At 49.6% G+C, this 17,262-nt stretch overlaps 1 protein-coding gene across 5 annotated transcripts in view; it reads right to left on the bottom strand.

Moving 5' to 3' along the window:
• AUTS2 (activator of transcription and developmental regulator AUTS2) overlaps window positions 1-17,262 on the bottom strand; it is a 1,157,636-nt gene that overhangs the window by 347,327 nt on the left and 793,047 nt on the right. The gene's annotated exons all lie outside the window — the stretch shown is intronic.

Here is a 17,262-nt window from a genome sequence, read left to right as displayed (position 1 = left end):
CAATGAAATGCCATGAAGTCCCTCTTTGATCTACCCTGAAGCCGGGCCATGTGCCCTCCCTGCGGCAAGCTTCTCAAGGGCTCCCCTCCCGGTGCGAGGGAGAAGCAGCCCTCTGGACACCAGCACGGTGAGCCAGGCGCGTTCAATGCAGTGAGGAGCAAAATCAGTTTCTTAAGGGAGACAGTCTACCTTCAGGTCTTCCTGCATCTAAGGCATTTGTTGTTGTTGTTTCCCTAAAGGAGAAGAGGTTAATTGTCAGGCCCTGCATGCTTTCGTTCGGACGTGGAAGTTCACAGATCACAGCAGGCAAGGCTCACCCCTTGGAACGGCTGCCTTTCCCAGAGTCTGGGGCCCAGAGAAAAAGTGAAACATTCCCTGCAGAGAACACATGCCAACGGGCAAGAAGTCTGGGCAATAAATGAATAATATGGGAGAATTATTCCATATTATTATCCAGGGTAATGAGATCACACATATCTAAGAGACTCTGAATTCCAACTGATGACCTCGGATGGGTATAACCAGCCAAAACCTCATTGCCAGCAAGCTGGTTCTGACTGCTAGAGACCCTTAAGGGCAGGGGAGAGCTGCCCCAGTGGATTTCTAAGACTGTAACTCTTTATGGGAGTAGAAAGCCAAGTCTCTCTGCCATGGGGCTGCGATGGTTTTGAACTGCTGACCTTGAAGTTAGCAGCCTAACACGTAAACCACTAGACCACCAGAGAATGAGAATTCGCCCCAAGATTTGGGTTCTTCTTTTTGGAAGCATAGACAAACATCACACACACCATGAAATTAAGTATCTGGCTTTCTAATTTGGGGTTAAAAGTCCCCGTTAACGGGATCTGATTTTGTGACAGTAGATATTTAGGAGCCAAAGCTATCCATTCATTCCCTCAACAGTCACCCCCAAATCAACCCTGGACCAACGCTAAGAGTGAAGCGGCCCTGCAAGCCGAGTCCAGTTTGGCAGATAGAGCTAGAACATGGGCAGTTAGTAGGGATGTGGTGTGGTCAGAGCTACAGACCAACACTACGACCCTCCCCATGGGGTGGAGGATAGAGGTAGGTCACAAAGAGGCCAGTCTGATAAGTGGGACACAGTTTAAAGCCGGGGGTGGGGGGGCTGTTTGGGAAAATGAAGATTGGTGGGCAGAGGAATTCTGAAGGATGGACCAATAGGACTTGAGAACAGGGTCATGGGAGGCAAGTAAGAGGGATGGGTGATGACAAGATTCCCTGGTGTGGAACCTGGGCATGGGAGCTGATGTGCTCAACAGGAAGGAAATACATTTGCTTGTGTCTAGATACCCACAGCCATTCACAACCTTCTTCTCCCTCATCAGCACCTTCTCCTGAAGCTGTGAGTCTGACAAGGGCAGGTGTTTGTTCCTTAATTCTCTTGCAGCTCCTGGGCAGCCTGGAGGCCCATTTGGGGACAAGAAGGCTGGATGAACTATCTGTTGGGGGTCTAGAGAAAAATAAATCTTTGCTTGATAAAATGGGAAACACAGAAGCACTATGCCTCTGGCCCTTGAACACGGCTGTGTGAGGGTGAGGGTGCTATCCGGATCTTTGGCAGTCATCTTGTAAAGATGAAGGCAAACAAAACAAAACAAAACAAATATCCAAGTGCAGAAACAAGGTCACGGAGCCAAGGGAAGAACAGCACCATTGGTCTCAGTCACATCAGAGCATCATCGGAGCAATCTGTCTCTGGCCTTCTTGGGTCCAGAATCATAATACTGCTACCTTGTCAACTGAAATCACCGTTACAGTGTTTTCCATAAGAAGCCCATCCCCATTGAAGCGGGTAGCTTGCGACCATAAGCACCAGCTGAGTGAGTCTGAATCCTATTTCTAGACACAAACTCAAACCCTCTGCCACGGGACTCATAGTGATCCGACAGCACAGAGTAGGGTGTACCTATGGATTACTGAGACTGAAATCTTCAGGGGAGCAGAAATGCCTCATCTTCCTTGCTCAGGGTGGCTGGTGGTCTCGAACAGCCGATTTGGAGGGACAGTGATTTAACCAAGTACAACTGCAACATGTTCAACCAAGTTTGCGTGTGTGTGTGTGTGTGTGTGTGTGTGTATCCGGCTGAACAATGCTCGATGACAATACACTAGGTGAGCACATGGGTAAGGTGAAGGAGAAGAGCCAGAAGAGTCTGCCGGATGAGGGCACTCAACTTTCTCCTCAACGTTCCTGTCAATGTTCTCCTCCACGTCAACTTCCCCTCAACCTTCTTCACAATCTCCTCTCACCATCCTCTTGATGTGACGTCTCCACTCTCTCTCATCAACCCTCCTTGAAGCGCGAAAGCTCTGGGCCACACTTTCAGGCATGACCAAGCACGCTTTTGCCCTGCCGATCCATCTCCCTCCCCAGATGTTCACTGCTCCCCTTGTGGGCTAACCCGGGGGAGCCTGGCAGGCTGTGGTGTAACACGTGCCCACATCCCCCAGACTGTGGTGTGCAAGGGTGAGGCCACCCCCCAACACATACACCCCCACTCCCCCTCCAGCCCTAACTGCAGGATGTCCCGGGGAATGGTTCTTTCTATCAGAGTGTTAAGCGCCCAGCTTCCCGACAGTCCAGTTCTAATTTCAAGGTCCACTTAATTCTGCATCAAGTAATTACTGATATACCCAGAAGCACCTTGTCTCCAGAGTTAAGCATATGGTGAAGAACTGAGACCTACTGCTATCCATTATGGAAGCGGCACGGATGCCAAGCCGATTAAAAATGCTCCAGCTCCCCACACAACGGGCGGGTGAGTGACGGCCCTGAGACGAGGCCAGTCGCAGAGTCTGCCAAAACAGCTTCGGCTGCGCCTGGGCCCACATGGCGCCTGAGAAAACAGTTCCATTTCTGGTCTTAAATTCCCATACTGACCCGGGGACTTTGCCGGGAGCTCAGCAGGAGCACGCCATCCAATTTACAGCTCGGCGCATGGAGCCTCTGGTGCTGGCCCCTGGCAGAGACGGATGATGGTCATCTCCTCCAGCTCATCAATTATGCAAAGGCAATAAACGCACTCCACAAACAGCACCCGGGACGTGGGCCTAGCGTGGCTCTGCACACACTGTAAAAAGCCAGCCGCGCAACACAGACAGGGGGCTCTATTCCATGCAGGAAGCGCGGTCTGTTGACACCCCCAGAGGGAAGGAGCATTTCAGGGCCCACGGGTCTTTGGGGTTCGCTGGCGGTGGCTTAGGGGACGCCTGCTGTAGGGCAGCGTGAGGCTGTTCTACAGAGCCGGGGCGGGTTGGATTCATGGCTGCCAATTCACGTTCCATACACTGGATAGCTTTCATGCTCCCGCCGTTGGTGGTGCTGGGGCCCAAATGATTCTTGGTCCTTAGACATACAAGGAAGAAGCACCCCAGCCCCAGCCCCAGGCGTCCACTTGAACTAAGAGTTTGCAGTCTTGTGGGCAGGGGGTAGCTGGGGAAATGGGAGGAACTGGATCCCAGCTGACTCGACTGTTTTGTGCTTGTTGACACCAGGGGTCCTGCTCTGGGTGATCCCCATGGCCTCTGTGAGAGCTGGAAACGGGTCCTTCCATTTATTTCCAAGCCAGAGGATTGAAAGGCACAACCAGCCATTACGCCACAGACGGGGGGACATTGTTGGACATGAACCCTTCAGACAAAGGGTTCGCCCAGGCCCTGCATGGACAAAACAGGTGGACAGGAAGCCTGTAACCCAAGTCGCATGCATCGGATGCATAATTCGAAATGGCCTGATTCTGAGTTCGGGCCATTCCAACACGGCTACATCTTCTTGTCCACCCTGTGGGTCCAACCAAGACCCATCCCCTAAACTCGGCAACCCACCCACCCAGTTCTTTTCCCTCTGGAAAAGTCATGTGTGTGTGCCAAGCCTTCTAAAACGCCTTCAATCATCAGGGAGAGATCATGAGCATGTTTCAAGAATTCCTTCTAGTCTTTCTGAAGAAGACCCCCATCCCCAGTTCTGAAGGAACAGAACACAAAACAAATTCCTATTTCATCACTTGGTTTCAATAACAACAACAAAAACGAGTGAAAAATTTGAACCAAATGGTCGAATGGTGTTGGTCTTGTTCCATCATTTGAATGAATGGCTGCACTGACACCCACTGCAGGCTTCAGAACCTCAGCATCCAGTGGTAGTAGTAGTAGTAATAATGACAGCAACAGCCGCAGCAGCAGTAGTCATGCCCAGTGCTGTTTAGATCATCCAACTTCCAAAGGAATATTCTGGACTCTTGCCCTCTGCACACATTCTTTCCTGATGTCTTTTAACGGCGCTCTCTTTTCTACACGTTCTTTACTGTCATATTCTCTCCAGAGTTGCATTTGACAGTGAATTGCTTCTGCATGCTTTCCAAGGGAACCGTCGGCCGGTCCCTCAGTTCCACCGATCCATGTATGCAGATGCTGAGACTCAGCCAGCTCAAGGAGTCTAGGAACGCCATTGAGACTCGCCAAGCTTCAGTGTACGCATCTGTGAAATGCGGCTCAGTAGCATCTCACCTCCTGCGAAAGGAAGAAGGAAACGAGTGGACACCCGCAGGAAACAGACAGCCCTTGGCTCTCCGTATGGCCACCCCCTTCTTGAGACTAGGTCAGTATCTCAGGCTTAAAAGTCTAGATGCGCACATGCCAGTGTTTACTCATCCTGAACCGCCCGGCTGGTGCACGGAGTGATGTGTTGGGCTGACAGCCTCCAGGTCCACAGCTCAAAATGCCCAGATGTGAATTTCTGCTCCCATAAAGAGTTACAGTCTCAGAAACCCACGGGCACCCTGCTCTGTCCTACAGGATGGTATTGGTGGAAAATGGCTGTGGTAATGGGGTGCTTTTTGTTTGGGTTTGTTTGGGAGAAATCTGTTCTTCTCTCCCATGCTGTTCTAGTGTGGGCGTCCATTAGGGACTCAAATCATGTTTCCTCTCAGCGTTCTGTGAGTTTGAGCAAGATCAGTACTGCAGGCTGCATGGGGCACGGTTCCCCAGTGAAATTCCCATAGGATAGCTCTTGTCCTGCTAGAAGAACGAGCCCCAAACCAAACTAAGCTCACAGCCATCCAGGTGGTTCCTACTCAAGTGACTCATTCTACTGATGGAGTGGCTGGTGGTTTTGAACTGCTGACCTTCTGATTAGCAGCCCAACATGTAACCATCAAGCCACGGGGGCTCTTTCAAAATAGACCTTATTAGGTTCAAATTTCAGTGAGTTTTGATTCCTTTTTAAGAGAGCTCAGCCATTTCCATTACCCAATACTCTCGTGAAGTTAAAAAAAACAACAAGCTGTTAGAAAATTGAAAAAAAAGAAAGGCACATAATTTTGTTTTGTTTTGACTACCAGACTTAACCGACATCAACTTATTCTATTGAATTGCTATGAAAGTTTCCAAATATGTAGCAGCAATTACCACATAAATCTCTGTACCGTACAGTTAACCAACAGCACAGCTGGAAGGCGGCTTTGGTCCTTGAGGGCCCTTGGGGTAGCCCCACCCTGATGCATCCCTGGCTTGGGGCCTCACCCTCTTTGTCTTCCAGAATTCCCTCAGCTGGAATTCGATTCCTCCAAGTCTCTTTCTCACAACTTCTTTATCAGAGTGCAGAGTCTCATCTTTCTCTCAAGGAGCGGCTGGTGGGGTCAAACAGCTGACCTTGAGGTTCACAGCCCAACTGCCCTTCCCTGGGCTGGCTAGGGAGATGGCAGTAATTCACTTTCCAATGCACTCTGCCAAGGGCAAGGCTGTTCACATCCTCGGTCAATAAACTCTCACTGTCACGGAGTCAATACTGACTCACAGTGACCCCACAGGAGAGGGTGGAACTGCCCCTGTGCGCGTCTGAGACTGTAACTGCTTATGGGAGTGGGAAGGCTTGTCTTTCTCATGAGGCCTTGGCCAATAGTCAGAAGGAGTTCAGTGGAGTCTTAATCCACATGGGGACTCTGTCAATGGATTTTGGGCTTTTTCTATTATCAATAGCCTTCCGCAAACCGGGTGCTCAGAATCTAAGTTCTACTACAGCACTTTAATCATTGCTCCACCGGGGCCCTTGTGGGTCATAGTAGATGCTCAAAAAGACTGATAGATCATTTTCTTCCTCCTTCAGAATCATTCAAACGACTGTGGTGGATCCTAGACGGGACAAACAGTAACACAGACGATCGGTAAATCCAAAGAGAGCAAAGCAGCGGTCACTCGGGCCAACTTGATGGCTTCAGACTCTGTGGATCTGTGATTCAACACACTGGCCAGGCCGAGAACTGTTCCCCGAGCCTGGATTTGGGGCCCCAGAAGAACAAGTCTTCCCTTCACAAGGCCCTGAGAAGATGAGATTACGAGCTCATTCTGCGTCCTTGAAAGCAAACGCATTTCCCATTTCCGCCGGGACATCTCCATCTCTGCGGCTGAAGACTCCAAGCCCACCTTTAAGGCTGCAGGGTCTGCGACACCCCGCCCCTGTCCCCCTCCCTCTGCCTCATTCAGAACCAGGGAACACGATGGACTCCTAGGTGCCCTGTGATGGAATGCATTCTTAAGCAGAAAGTGGCAATCCTTGAATATATCACAGGCAATGACATTGAAGAGGGCATTGCTCTCCATTCTGCTCAATGGACCTTGTTGGAACAGTTATTTCGAAGCTCACATCCATTTATCATCGCCACCCAAGATGTCAGGGCTGCCCGGCACGGAGGGAGAGAGTTATTTTTTTCTCTCTGCCTAAAGGAAATGAGAGGAAAATGAGGGAGAACCCCCAACTTGTAAACCACAGCTTCTAACAGCAAGTGCAATTTAGCTTGGCCGGTGACAAAACAAATCCAATCCCCTTTGGGGCAGGCGGTTTATCTAACACCGAAAAGGCATCCCTCCCCTCCAAGCAATTTCAGGAGAAGCCACGTGCAGAACACACACATTTATTTCCTTATTAAAAGACGTGAGCGAGGAGAAACTAGCGAGCACAAGCGTGGTTTCCCATCAGCCCCTGCTCATGGGTCTGATCTCCTCCGACACGCAGAAAAATGGGCAGCCATTATTTTCTCATTGGGCTGTGATCCAAATGGTCACCAGTTCAAAACCACCAGTCGTTGTGGAAGAGAGAGATAGGGCTTTCTGCTCCCATAAAGAGCTACCATCTCAGAAACTCAGAAGGACAATTCGACCCTGTCCTGTAGGGTTGCTATGAGAGTCAGCATCAACTCCATGGCAGGCAGGTTGTTTTTTTTCTTTTCTTTTAAGGCAATGCTGAGTGCTGTCATAGGGTGACATGTTGGGCCGCTCACCACAAGGTCAGCTGTTTGAATTCACCAGTTGCTCCATTGGAGAAAGATGAGGCTGGTCGCCCCCGTAAAAGGCTGACAGGCTCAGAAACCCAAAGGGCAGTTCCACTCTGTCCTCTGGGGCCACTCTGAGCTGGAATGATTCAGTGGCAACAATGACAACTCAGATGTTGTCTTTTTAAAAAAAAAATCATTTTATTGAGAGCTCTTACAATTCTTATTACAATCCATACATCAATTGTATCAGGCATCTTTGTACATATGTTGCCATCTTTCTTCCCTAGACATTGAGTTTCTACTGAGCCCTTGGGATCGGCTCCTCTTCAATCCCTTATTCCACATGGTTGACCTGTCCTGTTGTTTTTGTTTTCATTTTGGACTCCAGGTGGAATTCCAAGCACCTGAGGGGCCCTCGATCCTAAAAGAAGAACCTTTCCTTCCTGGGAATGGTGTGAGGTATCCGGATGGATTGAAAAGGGGTCTCCACTGGCTCCCTCGAAAAACCAGCTCAGTTAACAGGAAAAGTCTAAGGAGCAGATTTGCATTTCAAGCCACCAGATACAAGAGAAGAAGCAAGAAGAAAGCTTCCGACAGCCCCAAACGGAGCCCTCTTGAAACTGAGATAAGGTTTTTACCTTCAGCTCTGAGACAAAGGAACCACCAGAGGTGGTGGCAGTTGACTGGGAAAGTCTTCCATTTCTGGAATTCTATGTCGACCACTTCTTATTCCTGTGAGCAGGGAGGCAGGCTCAGAAAGTGGCCTTTTGCAAACCCTCAGCTGGAATTCCATCCTGCCCCCACGGTCAGTGCCCACCAACAAAGTACACTTCTCGTTTGCCCCAGGCTCACAGATGGCCGTGCGTTTTCTTTATTATATGCGAGTTTATTGCTGTAGAATTCATATGCCATAGAATTCGATAGATGGATCATATTAAAGAGCTGTACAATCATTACCACCATCCAGTTAAGGACATGCTCTTCTTTCTTGTGAAACCCAACCTCCCCTGCCATGCCCCTAAGAAACCACCAGTCCAGTTACTGTCCATAGATAGATTGATCTGTCCTGGATTTCATACACAGAAGAAAAACATTCAAAAATATTGAGCAACACAGTGAGAAACTTCACTCAAAAAAGGGCGCGGACAATATTAAGAACCAGGACAAATTTAAAGTGGGTCAAAAAGGAGATCATATTGGTAAGGCGCTAAATTTTAACCTGACCGCATCTGCAGTGATCTGCATTCCAATGCACTCTGCATAATGGCAAGGCTGTTCACATCTGGCCACACGTTTCCATTCTCCTACCCTTTTTTTAATGTGCGTGTCCTATGTGCCGCGGAGCCCTGGTGGCACAGTGGGTGATGCAGCAGGCTGTTAACTACACGGTCAGGAGTTCAAACCCACCGGCTTCTCCAGGGAAGAAAGGCGAGTCTTTCTGCTCCTATAAAGATCAACAGCTTTGGAAACTAGAGGGGCAGTTCTGCTTGGTCTTACTGGGTTGTTTTGAGTCAGAATGGACCCAAGGAAGTGAGTCTGGAAGCGTCTTGGGTCATCGTGTGCTACATTGTTTCTTCTCAGCTCTTCCCTTTTTACCATCCAGCCGTCACAGGCGGAAATGTAAAAGAAATGATGCATTTGAACGGTGGTGTTGCTCACCAATATTGAAAGTATCATGGACGGCCAGAGAGGCAAACAAGTCGGTCTTGGAGGAAGTGCAGCCGGATGTTCCTTAGAAGCAAGAATGGCAAAACTTCATCTCACATACCTGGGAGATTTTGTCAGGAGAGACCAGCGCCTGGAAAAGGACACCACGCTTGGTAAAGTAGAGGGTCAGATATCAAAGGAGATGGACTGACACTGCGGCTGCAACAATTGGCTCAAAGAGGAAAACAGTGGTGAGGTTGGAGGGGGCCTGGGCAGTGTTTCTTTCTGTCCTGCATGGGGTTCCAATGCGTCCAAGTCCATTGGATCAGAATCTCAAGCCCGATGTGCTGATGAGGGCGGATTGGCATAAACGCTTTGCTTCTGAGACGAACCTAAAGGTTATCAGTTCAACCCCCACGGGGTGCTGTGGAAGAGAAGCCTGGCACTCCACAATGCTCACAGCCAGGAAAAGCCCACAGAGCACGGTTCTTCTCCAGAACCCAAGGGGTGGGCAGGAATGGGAACTGACTCAACAACAATGGGTTCAGTTTGGGGGCCTTATGAGGTACTGAGTTTATTCTGATCACTCATTCTAAAGCACACACACACACACACACACACACAGGCAGACAATACCCGGTCCCAAAGTGGAGTCTCCCAGCTCACAAATTCATTACCCGGTCCCAAAGTGGAGTCTCCCAGCTCACAAATTCATTACCCGGTCCCAAAGTGGAGTCTCCTAGCTCACAAATTCATTACCCGGTCCCAAAGTGGAGTCTCCCAGCTCACAAATTCATTATGGTTTTTGGCCCCAAACCCAAGCCTGTTCTTCTTATTTTGAGGGGTTGCTGCGTCAGCTCCTTCTCATAGAGACCCCCATGTACAGCAGAAGGAAACACCGCCTGGTTCTGGACCCTCTTGACAATTCTTCCTAGGTTTGAGTCTATCCTTGCGGCCCCTTGGTCCATCCATCTCTCTGAGGCTCTTCCTCCTTTTGATGACCCTCCACTTTGCAAACATATCCAGAGTTATGTGGGACGCACTCTCAGCATCCTTGCTTCTAAGGAGCACCCCTGGCTGGACTTCTCCCAAGACAGATCTATTGGTTCTTTTGGCAGTCCATGGAGGTGCCAGGACTCTTGGCCAGCACCGTCATTCAAAGGCATCAGCTCTTCTTGGGTCTTCCTTTTTCAACATTCCACTTTCACGTGCATAGGAGGCAAACCCCATGGCCCCGGTTCCATGTGCCTTGACTTTCCACTTTGCTCATTAGAGTGGATGCAGGGGGAGAAGTGGCTACTTCACACATCTTTGGAGAAGTCAGCACATCCCTCTCTTTGGGAAGAAAGGAAGTTATACTTTTGCCAAGCGTAAGCATGCATCGATCCTGAAGATGTAACTGCCTTCAAGGCCCAGAGGCTACCAGTCTAAGGTAGCTGCCAGATTTAGAAAAAGTGTTTCTTGTCCAAAGGTGAAACCATAGGTCTAGGACCAGGTGATCTGTAAACGATCCTTCTCAAATTCAGCAAAAGATGCTTCTCTTTGTCGCTCTTGATCATTAACTTACTGATTCCCAGTGATCAATAGCATTAATTTTCTATCTGCCTGGGGACCGATTACAAGGGACTTTGAAGGCGGCTGGCTCAGAGCAAGAGTTGATTAGCCGACTGTCCTGTTATTGTCAGGGAAACGTCGCTGCCTCTCCCCTTGAGCAGTGTGACCCCTGTATGCGGCACACACTGCACCGTTTGTGTTTTCTGACATCATACGTGGTCAAGTAGATGGATAGATAGATAAATAGATAGGTAGTTAGGTAGAAGCCACACCAACAGGGAAATGAAATGATCGACTACATCAGGTTTCTGCAGAGCTTGGAGATTGTCTTCATTACCTTTACCTTCATTCTCTCAGTTCCACATTTCCATGGACTTTTTAAGCCCCTTCTTGTGATATATGTGTGTATGTGTATGCTAGTCAGGTTGTATGTCAACTTGGCTGGGCCAGGATTCTCCCAGGCTGTGACCTAACGCAGCCTGGTCAGTTCCGGGAAGGGGTCTTCTGGGAAGCAGCCAAGCAGTTGGGGAGAGAATAGACCTCCTTAAGGTGGTCCCAGCCTTGATACAATAGAGGGCGGGGTTATTCAGGCTGCGGTGACTCAGTATAAACTGACAGTGTGTGGAAGCTGGCTGACTTCGATTGCTGGATCTGGATCTGGCTTCTAGTGCACCCACCCCCTACTATGTTGCCTACCAGTCCCAGGAGCCATCAGTGGACTGCTGACCTTGAATTCATTCAGCCAACCTCAGAGGCACACAGTCTGTAGTCTTCCTGCCTCATGGTCTTACTTCCTGTTTGCCAGCCCCTGCAGCTATGCAAGTCAGGAGAAGCCTCCAGTTCACACCTGACCCAAGCACTCGAACGCCACTGTGTTTACCCACTTCTACAACTGCAGGATCCATTTCTGGATAGAAATCTCTTTCCCTACACACACACACACACACACACACACACACACACACACACACACACACGCCCTGGTTTTGCCTCTCTTAGAGATGCCAGCCTATCCCACATGGGGCTAGGGGCCTGGCACCCTGCCCCCCCTCCCCAGCTTTGATTCAAACATAGCCTGGTTCTTTTCAGAGTCTTGTACGAACAGTGCTAAACAAACCCCAATTTGCTGATGGGTCAAAAGGTGAGAGAGAGAAAGAGAGAGTGGTGGGAAAAAGGAGAAAGGAAAAAAAAAAAAGGCAAGCATGCTACGGGTTAAAATAATCCCAGAGTCTATTTTTTCCGCTGTGTTGTGATCCGGAGAAGCCCCCCTCAGCCCTTTCCCTTTCCCCTCTGCCTGGGAAGCCAATTGCTTTGATTGCGGTGGTATGAGCTAGCTAAAACGACTTGCCCTTGCTTGTGAGGCAAATGGAACATGCTAATAGAACTTATCGCATCACCCGATGCAAAAGTGCCATAGCTCATTACTTGAAGATAAAAGGATATCATTGCAGACGGCAAGCAGAATTGACTTTCTGAGGCCCGGCTTGATGATGATTTAATCAACTGCTCTCTTTCACTTCCCATCTCTGTGCCTGTCAGGTTTCGCAGGTGCCGTTAAATGAGACACTCAGAAAGTGCACGGAGGGAAAGAAATGGCTGTCATGACTTCTCAAGAAAGGAGGTATGCAAATTTTCGACAGAAAGATTGCGTTCATAATGGGCCTGGTAAAATACAAGGATCATGCTTGACAGGTGAGGGCAAGTCATTTGTATGTCCTTAAAGGGGCGCAGCCGTCCTCGTTTAGAAACGTGCTCCGGAACAGAACCGACAAATGAGGGGCCTGGTGGGGGCCGGGGGAGGGCGGAGGTGGGCAGGCGGGGCCCAGCCCCTGAGAGGTGGTACCGGTGCCAGGAGGGAGCCGGGGCCAAAGGGGACTGTCAGCTGCCTTGCAGTGGATTCTCACTCCTGGGAATCCCTCATGTGCCTGGGGTTTTTGGGCATAGACTGCCAGGCCTTACTGCCAGGGCACCGCAGGTTTCCAGCCGCCAACCTTTCCACGTGCCAAGTCCAGCGCTTACCCCTGTGAGCAGCCCAGGGGCTTGTGGGTGAAACAAACATATGGCCAAGCTCTGAAAAAGGCCCTCTTGGTCTCTCTCATGTGGGACTGCATGGGGTCAGCCATGCCGGGCTGCAGAATCCTGCCCAGACCACATACAGTCTTGTGAGACCTCTGGTCACTAACTTACAGCTCTGTGACTCGGTTTTATCATCTATAAAAAGGGGCTAATGATGGTATTGACTGAAGATACCATCTCGGTATGACCAAAACCAAACTCACTGCCCTCAACCAGCCGCTTCTGCCTGTACCAACCCAATAGGACAGGCTAGAACAGCCCAGGTGGGTTTCTGAGACTGGAACCACCTCTTTCCCCCACCCCAGAGCCTGAGCAAGTGAATATGAAAAAGGGCCGTCAATAACGACGGACAGACAGGAAGAACACACAGTCTTTAGCAATTCCTCACTTCCTTCCTTAACAAAGACTTTTTCTTCTTTTTTGCGGGGGGGAGGGGGGTATGGTGGTGGGGTAGGGAAACCGGGTGCTCTAAGTCTCCCTGTTCCCATTCAGGCTTTATCTACTTCCTTTTAAAATCATTTTATTAGGGGATCATACAATTCTTATCACAATCCATACACACATCAATTGTGTAAAGCACATTTGTACATTCATTGCCCTCATCATTCTCAAAACATTTGCTCTCCACGTAGGCCCCTGGCATCAGCTCATTTTCCCCCCTCCCTCCCCGCTCCCCCTGCCCTCATGAACCCTTGATAATTTATAAATTATTATTTTGTCATATCTTGCACTGTCCGATGTCTTCCCTTCTTCACCCACTTTTCTGTTGTTGTTGCTACAGAAGAATACTGGAAGTACCAAAGACTGTCACACATACCAAAAATAGCACAGGGCTGTCATGGAAGAAGTACAGCCAGAATGCTCCTTAGAGGCAAGGATGGCGAGACTGTCTCCTGTACTGTGGACATGCTGTCGGGAGAGACCAGACCCCGAAAAAGGTCCTCCTGCTTGGTAAAGTAGTGGGGCAGCCAACAAGAGGAAGATCCTTGCCTAGATGGATGGACACCGTGGCTGCATCGGTGGGCTCATGCGTAAGAACAATTGTGAGGGCGGAGCAGAACTGGGCAGTGTTTTCTTGCCATGCGTCAGAACCATGTCAACAGCACCTGACAACAACCGATAAATCTTGATCCCCCAGCCCCCCCCAAGTGGATGGGAGCATCTCAAAGAGCAAGGAGATTGTCCCTGGACTCCCAGAGGGCCACGCAGTCGTGAGGTCCCTAAAAGATGCTCAGGAACCAGGAGATGACCGTCGGATTCCATGCCCCCCTCCTCCACTCTCTGCTCTAGGACCGGCAGGGATATTGGAGGGCCCTGCCCCAACCAGAGGGAATCCCAGGAGTACCCTAACCTGGAGCCTGAAGGGGGCAGTTGGTGGAGCTCACCTCCAGGGAGGCGGAAAGGACCTGGCTAGATGAAAGGATCTGGGCAATGGGGTCAGAGGTGGTTTTCCAGCCACTTCCGCTTCAGTAGGTAATTGTTCTATTTCCTCCAATGCTGGAGAGTAAATGCAGCTTCCTTACAGCGGCTGAAGCAGCATCGTTCTTTCCCCCAGGGAAAGCAGCCCCTACAGAATGACCTTCCCTCCAGCCAGATGTGGTAGGGGGAGGGGGGCGGGCATGGAGACACCTGGCTCCTGCTTGGCAGCTCTTTCAAGGGAGGGGCCAGTCAGGAAACCTTCTGGATCCCCCATGGGAACAACTTCTGTTCATTTTCCCCTCCAGAAATGCCAGTCACTCGATGTATCATAACCCCCAAATCAGGAGCCCTGGTGGCACAGTGGTTAAGACTTCTGACCACTAACCCAAAGGTTGGTGGTTCGAACCCATGTCACCCCATGGGAAGGTGACATGGCAGCCCACTTCTCTAAAGATGACACCTTGGAGACCCCATTGGCCCCTTCGTTCTGTCCTACAGGGTTGCCACGAGTTGGAATTGACTACGGGGCGATGCTCTTTTGGGGTGGTAGCACATTTTTATAAATCCTGACCACAACCCTGGAGAGGAAGTCTGACCACCTCGCCATCTGAAAGAGGAGTGGTCAGGGACTCCAAGGGCAGAAGCAGTGCTTGGACCCCGTTGTGTCCTCTGCAGTTCATTCTGATCCACAATCTCACATGCTATCGGAAGAAGCCACATGATAAAAATTCTCCTGAGGGATTGCTGGGTAGAGAGTAAATGAAGGTGGGGGACAGTGCGGCAGAGGAGAGCCTAATCAATTGCAGTGCTCCCTTCTACTGGACAGCTTGTCCCTTGCCAGGAAGAGCCTAGCAAAGGACGCAACACACAAGGAAACCCAACCCATGGCCACCGAGCCAGTGCCAGCTCACAGGGAGCCTGAAAGACAGCTGCTCCGTAGGACTTTTAAGACTATACAGTTTTATGGGAAGCATCCTGCCCCCTCTTTCTACAGAGAAGCAGCTGGTGGGCTTGATCTACCAACCCTATCATTGGCAGCCCCATGCTTATCCCACAGCGCCGCCCTCTTGGAAGAACTCGTGATACAGGAGGCTTTTAGGCCATGGACTTAGGTAGGAATTCTGACTCTCCCGTCAAGAGCTGGGCGATCTTGGGCATGTTCCTTATCATCCCACAGACTACTTTTCAACTGCAAGTGGGAAGGAAACTGACACCATGGAATTTTTGTGTGAATTTAATGAGTTTGAGCATATGTGAAAGCAGCCAGAGAGAAATACTAATCGTTTTTTTTCTTTCATTTTTTCCACTTTCTTCCATGCTATACTGTACTCAGAAATAAGAGTACTTAATAGGTAGTTAAATGTTGGTTGAATTCCAACCCCCCCCCTCCCCCCCACCCCACATTATTGCCAGAGGGGAAATCAGATTTCGCAAGGGTTTCTGCTTGGGTGGTGTTTGAAGACTTGATCCTGTGCTATGCAAAACCCCGGAAACGAATGAGCAAAGACAAAACCAGAAGCTCTCATCCCCGTTCAAAGACAACATCGGTGTCTTCCTGGCCACGAATGGTTTTATTTCGCTGGTAAAATACCGACCAGGCATGACACTTCAGAGTTCAATTTTCTGAGGGTTTCGCAGGCATTTTTCGGTGGCTGGGGTTTGAATTATGGCGCTGGCAAAGAATACTGAAAGGATCGCAGGCTGCCAAAAGAACAAACAAATCTGTCTTGGAAGATGTACAGCCAGAATGCTCCTTATAAGTGAGAATCGTGAGACCTCATCTCATGTACGCTGGACGCCATGCTTGGGAAAGTAGAGGGTTCAGAAGAAGAAGACCCTTGAGAGGATGGGTTGGCACAGTGGCTGTAACCATGGGTTCAAATTGAGAGCTGTGAAGATGGCACAGGACCGGGCAGTGCCTTCTTCTGTTGTGCACGGTCCCTTAGCGGCAGAACCCACTGGAAGGCACCCAACAACAACACCATCATGGTTTGGACTTACTTGTCCACCAAAGGGCAGTCAGACACACGGGCACAGGAATGAAAGTTGCAATTTGTGTGCAATGTTAGTAAGTTAATTAAGACTTATGAGCCCAGATAAGATAAATATATTTGCTGAAATTTAGATCGTCCAAACACTGAGAGCAGTGGCGGGGGCAATAAAAAATATCAGTGATTATCAGTGGGACCAGGAAACTGATCATGTTGGAAATTTTCTAGAATTCGGACTAATCAAAATTGGGAGATACTTGGATAGCCCTTTACACAGAATTTATATCTGTACACCGACCCACCACCCCTTCCACTGAGTCCATGCCTATTCACAGGGGCCCCACGGAACAGAGTCAACCTGTTCCTTAGAGTTTCCCAGACTGTACATCTTCCCAGATTGTACATCTTTACATCACGGAGATTATATTGTGTTAGGTCCAGTTCTGGGGGATAACTAGGCCAAACTACTGAGAATCCTGACCCAGCCAAGTTGACCCCAAACCTAACCTACACACTGGCCTTCTTAAGGGTAACGTTATAATCTGATTTCTCAGTACACATGGTGCCACTTTCTAAAGACTGACTTTTTCCCAGAGATTATTTCCACGTCTTGCTCATGATCACAGTCAGATACCTGCCACCTTCTACCATTTGAGCACCTAGACCAGTGTTTCCCAGAGTGGGTGATACCACCCCCTGGGGGGAAGAATTATGAGCACATGCCTCAAAATTCTCCCATGGATTGACTGGTGGGTTTGAACTGTCAACCTTCCAGGTAACAACCCAACACTTACTCCACTGTGCCACGATGGCTCTTTTGGTATATAGAAAGCCTACTCACGTAAGGAACAAAATTACCCCAAATCAACCAACAGAGTCACCTGGGGAAGTGATGGACCTCCCCAGAGTGTCACCCTTGGGAACTGTGAGAGTGGGTACCAGTGAGAGACTGAAACTAATGTGCCTGGCCCTTAGTAGGCACTCACCAGTCAACAGCCACTTCTGCTGCTTTGGGAGCCGTAGCAGTATCTGTTTCTTTGATGAGAGCGCTGTTCAGGGGTTAGGACTATCAACGCCTGCTTTGACTCCTTGGCTGATGCTGGGATCTGCTGTCTTCCTGCCGTCATTCCGGAGCTGGTTTAAGTGCTGCTCCACCTGAACCTGGCACCTGGTAGGTGCTCAGTAGATAGATGTGACATAATAGACTTATGGACGGCATTAGCAAAGCTCTGGATGGAAATCATGGAAGATGGTCCATCGAGGAGAAAAAGGGAATACACAGAGAT

Source organism: Tenrec ecaudatus, chromosome 12 (assembly GCF_050624435.1).
Source record: "Tenrec ecaudatus isolate mTenEca1 chromosome 12, mTenEca1.hap1, whole genome shotgun sequence".
Classification (NCBI taxonomy): Eukaryota; Metazoa; Chordata; class Mammalia; order Afrosoricida; family Tenrecidae; genus Tenrec; species Tenrec ecaudatus.
This window is presented reverse-complemented; position numbering and strand designations above follow the sequence as displayed.